Here is an 8,443-nt window from a genome sequence, read left to right on the forward strand (position 1 = left end):
CTAGGGATTTTATCATTTTTTAAATTCCATCATTTGCTTAGATTATATTCTCAAATCTATTTTTTTTTCTAAAATTCAATTTCTTAAACGATGTAATTTTTCAACCCATTTTATTTGTTGAACAAATATTTAAGTTTGTTAAATATTTTATTTTTTAAATAAATTTATTTTTGAAAAATTTAACTTATTAAACAATTTTTTTATATTTTATTTGTAAAATATCTGATTTAGAAATTTCATTTATTATCATTGATTAAATAATAATTAACTAAGGGATTACTAATAATTGATGATAAAAGTATTCTAACTATAATTCAAATAAATTTGTTTGAAATTTAATTTTTAATTTTATGGTCCAAATATCTATAACTTTTATTTCAACAATTATTTTGTTCAAAATTTGTAATTAAAAAAAGAATTGATTTTCCTAATTGAATTCTTTAACCAATTCCAGTTTTTAAACAATTTTTTTTTTCAATACTTCATTTCTTATATCTTTTTGATTCTCCATCTATTTTATTCTTTAACCATTTTATGTTTTCTTTGAATTTATTTTTTCAACAATTTTCCTTTTAAATTAATTACTTTTTTTATCAATTGTATCATTTTCTTAAATTCTATTATTTGTTTAAATAATATTTTTGAAAAATTAAATTTTTAAACAATTCATTAATTTTTTCAATATTTTAGTATTTAATATATTATAGATTAATATAATTTATTATCATTGCTTAAATAATAATTAATTAATTAAGAGAATAATAATACTCTTGTTGAAAGGATTCTATTAAAAATTTACATAAATATGAATTTATGAAAAAAAATAATAATGCATTAAATTCCAACTAGTGACTGTTCATCAAAATTCGAAAAAATATTGTATATGGTGCCATCCAGTAAAGTTTCGTTTCCAAAAGATTCATCAGAAACGACACATTCTGACTAAGAGATCGATCTCTTGAGAAACAGCAAAGGGGTTTTACTCTTAGGATTCAGCTCCCTAGAAGATCCAAATCCTATTGAGAGTCAGTAAGTTCGATCTTTCCAGTCTTTCGATCTTCTATTGATTCCATCCATACCGGAGTGGAGGCAGAGATCGTTCAGTGAAGAATTACTCTTCTCGGGATTCGTTCCAGGTACCAACGTGCCTGCTTGAATCTTTCCCCCAATTGTTTGCGGAGGGATAACTCCGGCCATGAGGGATTGGGTGACGCCTCTTTCAAGCTACAGTTCTCCTTCAGAATATACCTCCTAAAGAGCGCGTTTACAGCATCACTTTCGGCTCACTCGGGATTTACTCTCAGTCCCCGATTTCAGGAGGCACTGAGTCGAAAATTCTGTCAATTGTAAAGGGCCTATCCGCCAAAATGATTTTTTCGACTGCTGCGATCGCGTCATCTGTAATGGCGGTTTTTGGCCTGCCTGCACGCTGCTCATCATGAACTTCTCCGCGTCCCTCGAGAAAACATGTGCGCCACCGACGCACCATTTGCACGGTCATGCATTTCGAGGCGTCCTAACGATAGGATGCCAACGCACGCGATCGACTAGATGATACTTAACCAAAAATATAAACAATAAAAAGCTTACCAAGAAGTAAGAACTAGAAAGTTTTAGATCGCGGAATTGAACAAGATGGAGCTAGAAGTTGGCCAAAACTAGAAGATGCTCGGTCGCTCCATCAAGACATTAAAGTGCTATCTCGGGCGAGCAAAGCATGAAGGTGTCACTTCTCGTTTATAATCTCAACGCGAGAAGTGGCAACCTTCATGCTTTGCTCGCTCGAGATAGAACTTTCATGATTTGATGAAGCGAGTGAGCACCTTTTAGTTTTGGCCAACTTCTAGCCTCATCTTGCTCAATTACACGAGAAAGACTTTCTAGCGCTAACTTCTCGGTTAGTTTTTTATTGCTTTTATTTTTGGTTAAGTACCGTCAAGTCGTGTCGCGTGCGTTGGCACCCTACCGTTAGGACCACTCGATTCGTCACCATAAATATGCACTAATTCAGTGTGAATTTCGTTGCCATTAAGCCCTTTTGCAGTTAAAAAGCGAATAACTGCACGCAACTCACAAGTGGACACGTTTTTCACAGGTAGCTCCATGGTTTCCGAGTCGGTACTGATGGAAAACATCTTTTCGGCAGCTAAGACCGGTTCCGCTCTTATCGGTATATCCTAAACTAAAACTATGTTCGATCCCATCTCGTTAGATGGAGGTGGGGCAAAATGGCAGACTTTGAAAACTTACTTTTTGAACACCCCTCGTAATTTGCCTTAGTATTTCGCGAAAGCGAAAAGCCAGCGCGGAAAGGTCGCTGGATTAATTCTAAGCATTTTTGGATTTAAAAAGTTGAATTGGATACTTGAAAAGTCGTCGAAACGTATATAATAGTACTTTATCATTATAGAAAGTTTATGACGTATAGGCCCAGAGGATATATTTTGTTTATTTCACAAAATTTTTATTAATTCAGCTTAATTCTTTGCTTCGATTGACCAAATAGCTCAAGAAAATTTTATTAAATGGCAAGTGGTAAAACTGTGAAGTCAGGAATTACTTTCTTATTTATTTTATGATAAAAAATTAATAAATCACTTTCCTTTCATTTAAAAATCAGAGAGTAGAAATAATTAAATAAGAAAATCGATTATTCGTGTGTTCATTGTTTATTATTTGCCCTGATTTAACAATAAATGTTTTTTTTGGATGTGGAGGGTATTTATTAAATCGTAACTCACAGCATCTTTAAAGATCTGTATATTTGTATGTAATGCAAATTGTAAATTATTGATTCGACTGTCACCTTATTTTACAATTAAGAAGATAGAGTGTAAGAAGGAGAAAATTTCGAGGCAGAATAAAAAAAAAATCACAAAGTATTATAGGTCATTTCTGATTTCGATCCAGTCTTAAGTTTCAATTTATACGTTTAATTTTCATTAAAGATTTTTATTTCAAATCAAAAACAGTTTAATTGAACCACATAAGATGAAATTTCAACAAAATATTTGAATCATCAGCAACGAAAGATTGTTCAGTCAATAAAGAAAAAAATCAGAAAAGAATATTAATTTTCTACTATAAAGACATAAGTTATTAACAAAATCGTTGCAATTGCAACTAAAGAAATTTGTCTTTTAACCGAAAAGACCAATTTTCAACAAAATACATGAATTTCTAGCCAAATAGTTGAATTTTCCACCAAAAAAGATTAATTTCAACGTTTTAAAATAAAAATCAATTTTTACACAAATAACGAATAGTTAGATTTTCATTTATAAAAATTCATTTTCAATAGAAAAAAGAATTTTCTACAAAACTGTTGAACTTTCAACAATATAGATCAAATTTTCAACAACAAAATATGGTAGTTAATATTTAAATAACAAAATATCAGGATCTTAAATAAAAAACAGTTGAATTTAATTAAGAAAGAAGAATTTTTAACAAAATGCATAAATTTGTAACCAAATAGTTGAATTTTCATCCAAGAAGATTATTTTTTTTACCAGGAAAGACGATTTTTAATCGAATAGTTGAATTTTTCATCTAAAACGGATCACTTTTTAACCAAGAATAATATTGTTAAATTTTCATTGAAAATAACATTTTTAATTTTAAAAATTGAATATACTACATAAAACTTGTTGGTAACTTTTCAACCAACAAAATGAATTTTCAATAAATTAGTTTAAGATTCAAGCAAAAAAATTAATTTCCAACGCAAAAAGACGAAATTTAAAAAAAACTTAAGTATTAAAATTTAAAAAAAAACATAACCCACGGTGGAGCTGAACCAACTTTAAATAAAAAGTATAGAATTTTCTGGTCAAAGTTTTCAAGTAGTTTTTAAGAAAAGACCTTTTTGATTTAAAAAATTGTAAGTTTTAAAAGTTAATACTTGTTCTAGCTTAAAATTAAAGATTTAGTTTCGCGAACAAAATCTAAAATGTTACTAAGGTTGTTGTCAATCAAAAATATTTTTATTAAAATTGGAAGTTGTGAATGTTTCTAAAAAATGGTATATTTTTTATTAAAGCACTGAATTAAGACGGGTTTTTCTCAGAAATATAATAAAATTTTTTAATAAACACAGTAAAACCAGACTGGGTTATAATTTGGAAAAGGCAAGATTTTTTACAAAAACACATTTTTAAAACGTGATAAATGACAGAATAATTTTGAGAAGAAAATTTTGACAGTGCGGGGATAAAATTCCGGGTTATTCCCGGGTTTTTTTTTACGGTTAGAGAAAATTTTTTCATTTGAAGTCATAAAAACTGAACTGCAAATTGAAGTTATAAAAGTTGAACTCTTTTGGATTTGAAACTTTTAAATTTAAAGCTTAAATTTTTTAAATGTAAGTAATACATAATTCACATGTATAAATACAATTGATCAAATAAAATTTGGACTAATATTCCATTCAATTTATTTAGTTAAAATGTATTTATTTTTTCGAAAATTCGTATTTTTTCTGGTCGAACATTTAACTATTTAATTAAATATTAATGCATTTTGTTAAAAATGCATCTTTTCTAGTATAAAATCAATCTTCTTGGCTGAAAATGCAACTATTTCTTGGTAACCGAAAAAGATTTCTTTCTACCAAAAAGCTGGATTTTTATACTAAACAATATAACCTTTTAACCAAAAAAGAAATAGTTGAATTATAATTAAAAAAAAAATAATTTTCAAATTAAAAAAGCGAATTTATTGTAAAACAGTTTAATTTTTTACCAAATAGTGAAATTTTCTACAAGCCTGTTCTTTTTTAAGCCAAAAGGCGAATTTGCATCAAACAATTGAATTTTCAATAAAAGAGTCCTTTTTTAATCAAACAGTTAAATTTTAAAGTACAATTATGAATTTTTAACCAAAAAAGTATATTTTTAAATAAAGCAGTTTAACCTTCAACCAAGGAGTTGAATTTAAAGCCCGAAAATATGAATTTTCAACCAAAAATGGAATTTTTACCCAAATAGTTGCATTTTCAACGCAAAGAGACTAATATTTTTCTACAACAAAATTAAATTTTCAATCCGTAAACATTGATTTTTACAACAATTTTAGTTTTCAATCAAACCGTTGAATTTTCAACTAAAATTATGAATCTTGAACCTAAAAATATATTTTTAATAAAGTACAAATTGTCAATTGAAAAAAAACTAATTTTTTCCCGTATAGTTGAATTTTCTACAAACTGGTTAAATTTGCAAGTCAATAGGACGAATTTTGTACAAACCAATTGAATTTTTAAGCCGAAAGAATGAATTTGAAACAAGAGTTCATTTTTAATCAAACAATTGAATTTTTAAGTAAAATTATGAATCTTCAATCAAAAAATGAATCTTTAATAAAGCAGTTCAACTTTTAGCCAAGGAGTTGAATATTCAGCCTGAAAATATGAATTTTCAACCAAAAAATTGAATCTTCTACCAAATGGTTAAATTTTTAAATAAAAAAGATTAATTATTTACAAAACAGTTGAATTTTCAACCAGGAAACAGTTTTCTGTCAAGAGAGAAAAAAAAGTTCGAAATGTAAAAAAATAGTTTTCCATCAAAGAATTGATTTTTCAACTGCAATTATGAATCCCAAACAAAAAGTGAATTTTTAATAAAGCAGTTCAACTTTCAGCCAAGACGTTGAATTTTCAACCTGAAAATAAAATTTTAAACAAAAAAATTGAATCTTCTACAAAATGGTTTAATTGTTAAGCCAAAATATCTAATTATTTACAAAACATTTAAATTTTCATCCAGGAAAATATAAATGTAAAAGAAAAAAAGATTTTTTTTCAATTAAACAGTTGATTTTTCAATTGCAATTATGAATCTTAAAAAAAAATGATTTTTTAATAAAGCAGTTCAACTTTAGACCACAAGGAGTTAAATTTTCAACCCCAAAATATATATTTTCAAGAACAAAATTGAATCTTCTACCAAATAGTTGAATTTTTTAGCTAAAAAGACTAATTATTTTCAAAAAAAAAAATTAAATTTTCAGTCAAGAAACATTTTTCTGTAGGGAAAAAAAAGTTCAAACAAATTTTTGAATTTCAAACCGGAAAATATACATTTTTAAACAAGAAAAAAGGTTTCAATCAAAAAGTTGATCTTTCAACTTCAATGGTGAATCTTCAACAAAAAAATGGATTTTCAATCAAGCAGTTCAACTTTCAATGAAGGAATTGAATTTTCAATCCGAAAATATTAACTTTCAATAAAAACTTGAATTTTTAACCAAATAGTTAAATTTAAAAATCAATACTAATTTTCTACCAAACAGTAGAATCTTCAATAAGAAAATTTAAATTTTCAACAAATTACAAAAATTTTTTAATTAAATATTTTAAGTTTCAAATAAAATTATGAATTTTCAACAAAAAATAATTAATTCTTAATAAAGCAATTCAAAATCCAACCAAAGAGTTCAATTTTTCACCTGAAAATATTAATTTTCAAGACTTTTTTTCAAATACTTCAGTTCCCAAGACAAAGAGACTAATTTTCTAAAAAAAAATAAATAAATTTTCAACTGCAATGAATTTTTAATCAAGCAATTTAATTAATTTTAAATTAATAAATTTTATTAATTATTAATTTTGTATCAATTATTATATTAATTATAAATTAAATTAATAAATTTATTAATTTTCATTTAATTAAATTTTTAATCCTTAAAGCAAGGAGTTTAATTTTGAACCTAAAAACATGAATTTTCAAAAAAAAATTGAAATTTTCACCAAATAGTTGAATTTTTACCTAAAATTATCAATCTTCAATCCGAAAAAATGAATTTTCAATAAAGCAATTCAAAATCCAACCAACTGGTTCAATTTTCAGCCTGAAAATATTAATTTTCAAGAAATTTTTTTTTCAAATACTTCAATTTCCAAGACAAAGAGACTAATTTTCTAAACAAAAAAATGAATTTTCAACTGCAATGAATTTTTAATAAAGCAATTTAATTAATTATATAATAATTAAATTTATTAATTATGATATTAATTATTATTTAAATTAATAAATTTATTAATTTTAATTTAATTTAATTTTCAATCTTTAAAGCAAGGAGTTTAATTTTCAACCTAAAAACATGAATTTACAACAAAAAATTGAAATTTTCACCAAATAGTTGAATTTTCACCTAAAATTATGAATCTTCAATCCGAAAAAATGAATTTTCAATGAAAAAAATTAGTTTTCCACCGACCTGTTGGATTTTCAACTAAAATTATGAATTTTCAACCAAAAAGATGAATTGAAGGGTGACAGTACAGAACTAGACAACCAACAAAGTAAGCATTTTTCCAGAGAGAAAAAACATTCGTTAAGGCCATGTTATAAGTGTGTCACGTGACCAGATTCCTACCTTACCGCGACTTTTTTTATTTCCCAACTTATTATCACACGAAACACCAAATCGAGTTGAAAATTTGGGATGATAAATAAGAAGCACTGAGAAAGGTGGGGCGGTCCTAAATTCTAATAATGATGAGAAAAGCAAAAAAAAATTATTTAAATTATTCAATTATTATTCATAATTATAAAAATCTACGACCAGACCCACCATTCTTAGTGCTTCTTATTTAGTATGCCAAATTTTTAACTCGATGGGGCGTTTCGTGTGGCAATAAATAATAAGTTGGGAAATAAAAAAAGTCGCGGTAAGGTAGAAATCTGGTCACGTGACCCACTCATCACATGGCCTTAAAATCGAAATCACCATTTAAAGATAAGATAGAATTCCACTTCCAAGATGACGTTTTGCTGATTTGGGCCCAAAACAATTTCTTTAGACACAATTACTCAGTTTTGAGTAAATAGATGTGTCAGCTGATAATCTCGACGTGACACTGATCACAAACTGGAACAGGATAGGCTGCGGATTGCGATAAAAAATGTAATCTTTAGTTTAAGTACAAAATAAAAACTTACTCCTGAGACAAAAAATTTCTGAATGAGGGTAGAAAAGTTTGTCTTTAAAAAAATTAACCAATACCGAGTGAATCGTCTAAGAATGTTGAGGTTAGAATTTAACAGGTTTTGAATTCGGTTTTCAGTAGCGATTAAAAATTGAATTTTCACAATAAATCAAAATTTATTGTGACAATATCGTAATTGAGATAGACGATTATTCGACGAAAGTTCTATAGAAAGAAGAATTTTGTTCAATGAACGATAATAATTTCATAAAATATCGCGAAGGGGAAAAATATTACCACGCTAAATTTAAATTCAATTTTTTTATTATTGTCTCAAAACACGAGAATTCGAAAAAATCCTTTTATTATAAAGTTTTTTTGATTTTTTAAGAACTTTGTATGCAATAAACCCATTTTCGAAAAATATTCGTTATCTAGTTTTGTCCTGCTGCCCTTCAATTCTTTTAACTTCCAATCAAGAAATTCAATTTTCAACTTAAAAAATCAATT

This window comes from Belonocnema kinseyi, chromosome 8 (genome assembly GCF_010883055.1).
Source record: "Belonocnema kinseyi isolate 2016_QV_RU_SX_M_011 chromosome 8, B_treatae_v1, whole genome shotgun sequence".
NCBI lineage: Eukaryota > Metazoa > Arthropoda > Insecta > Hymenoptera > Cynipidae > Belonocnema > Belonocnema kinseyi.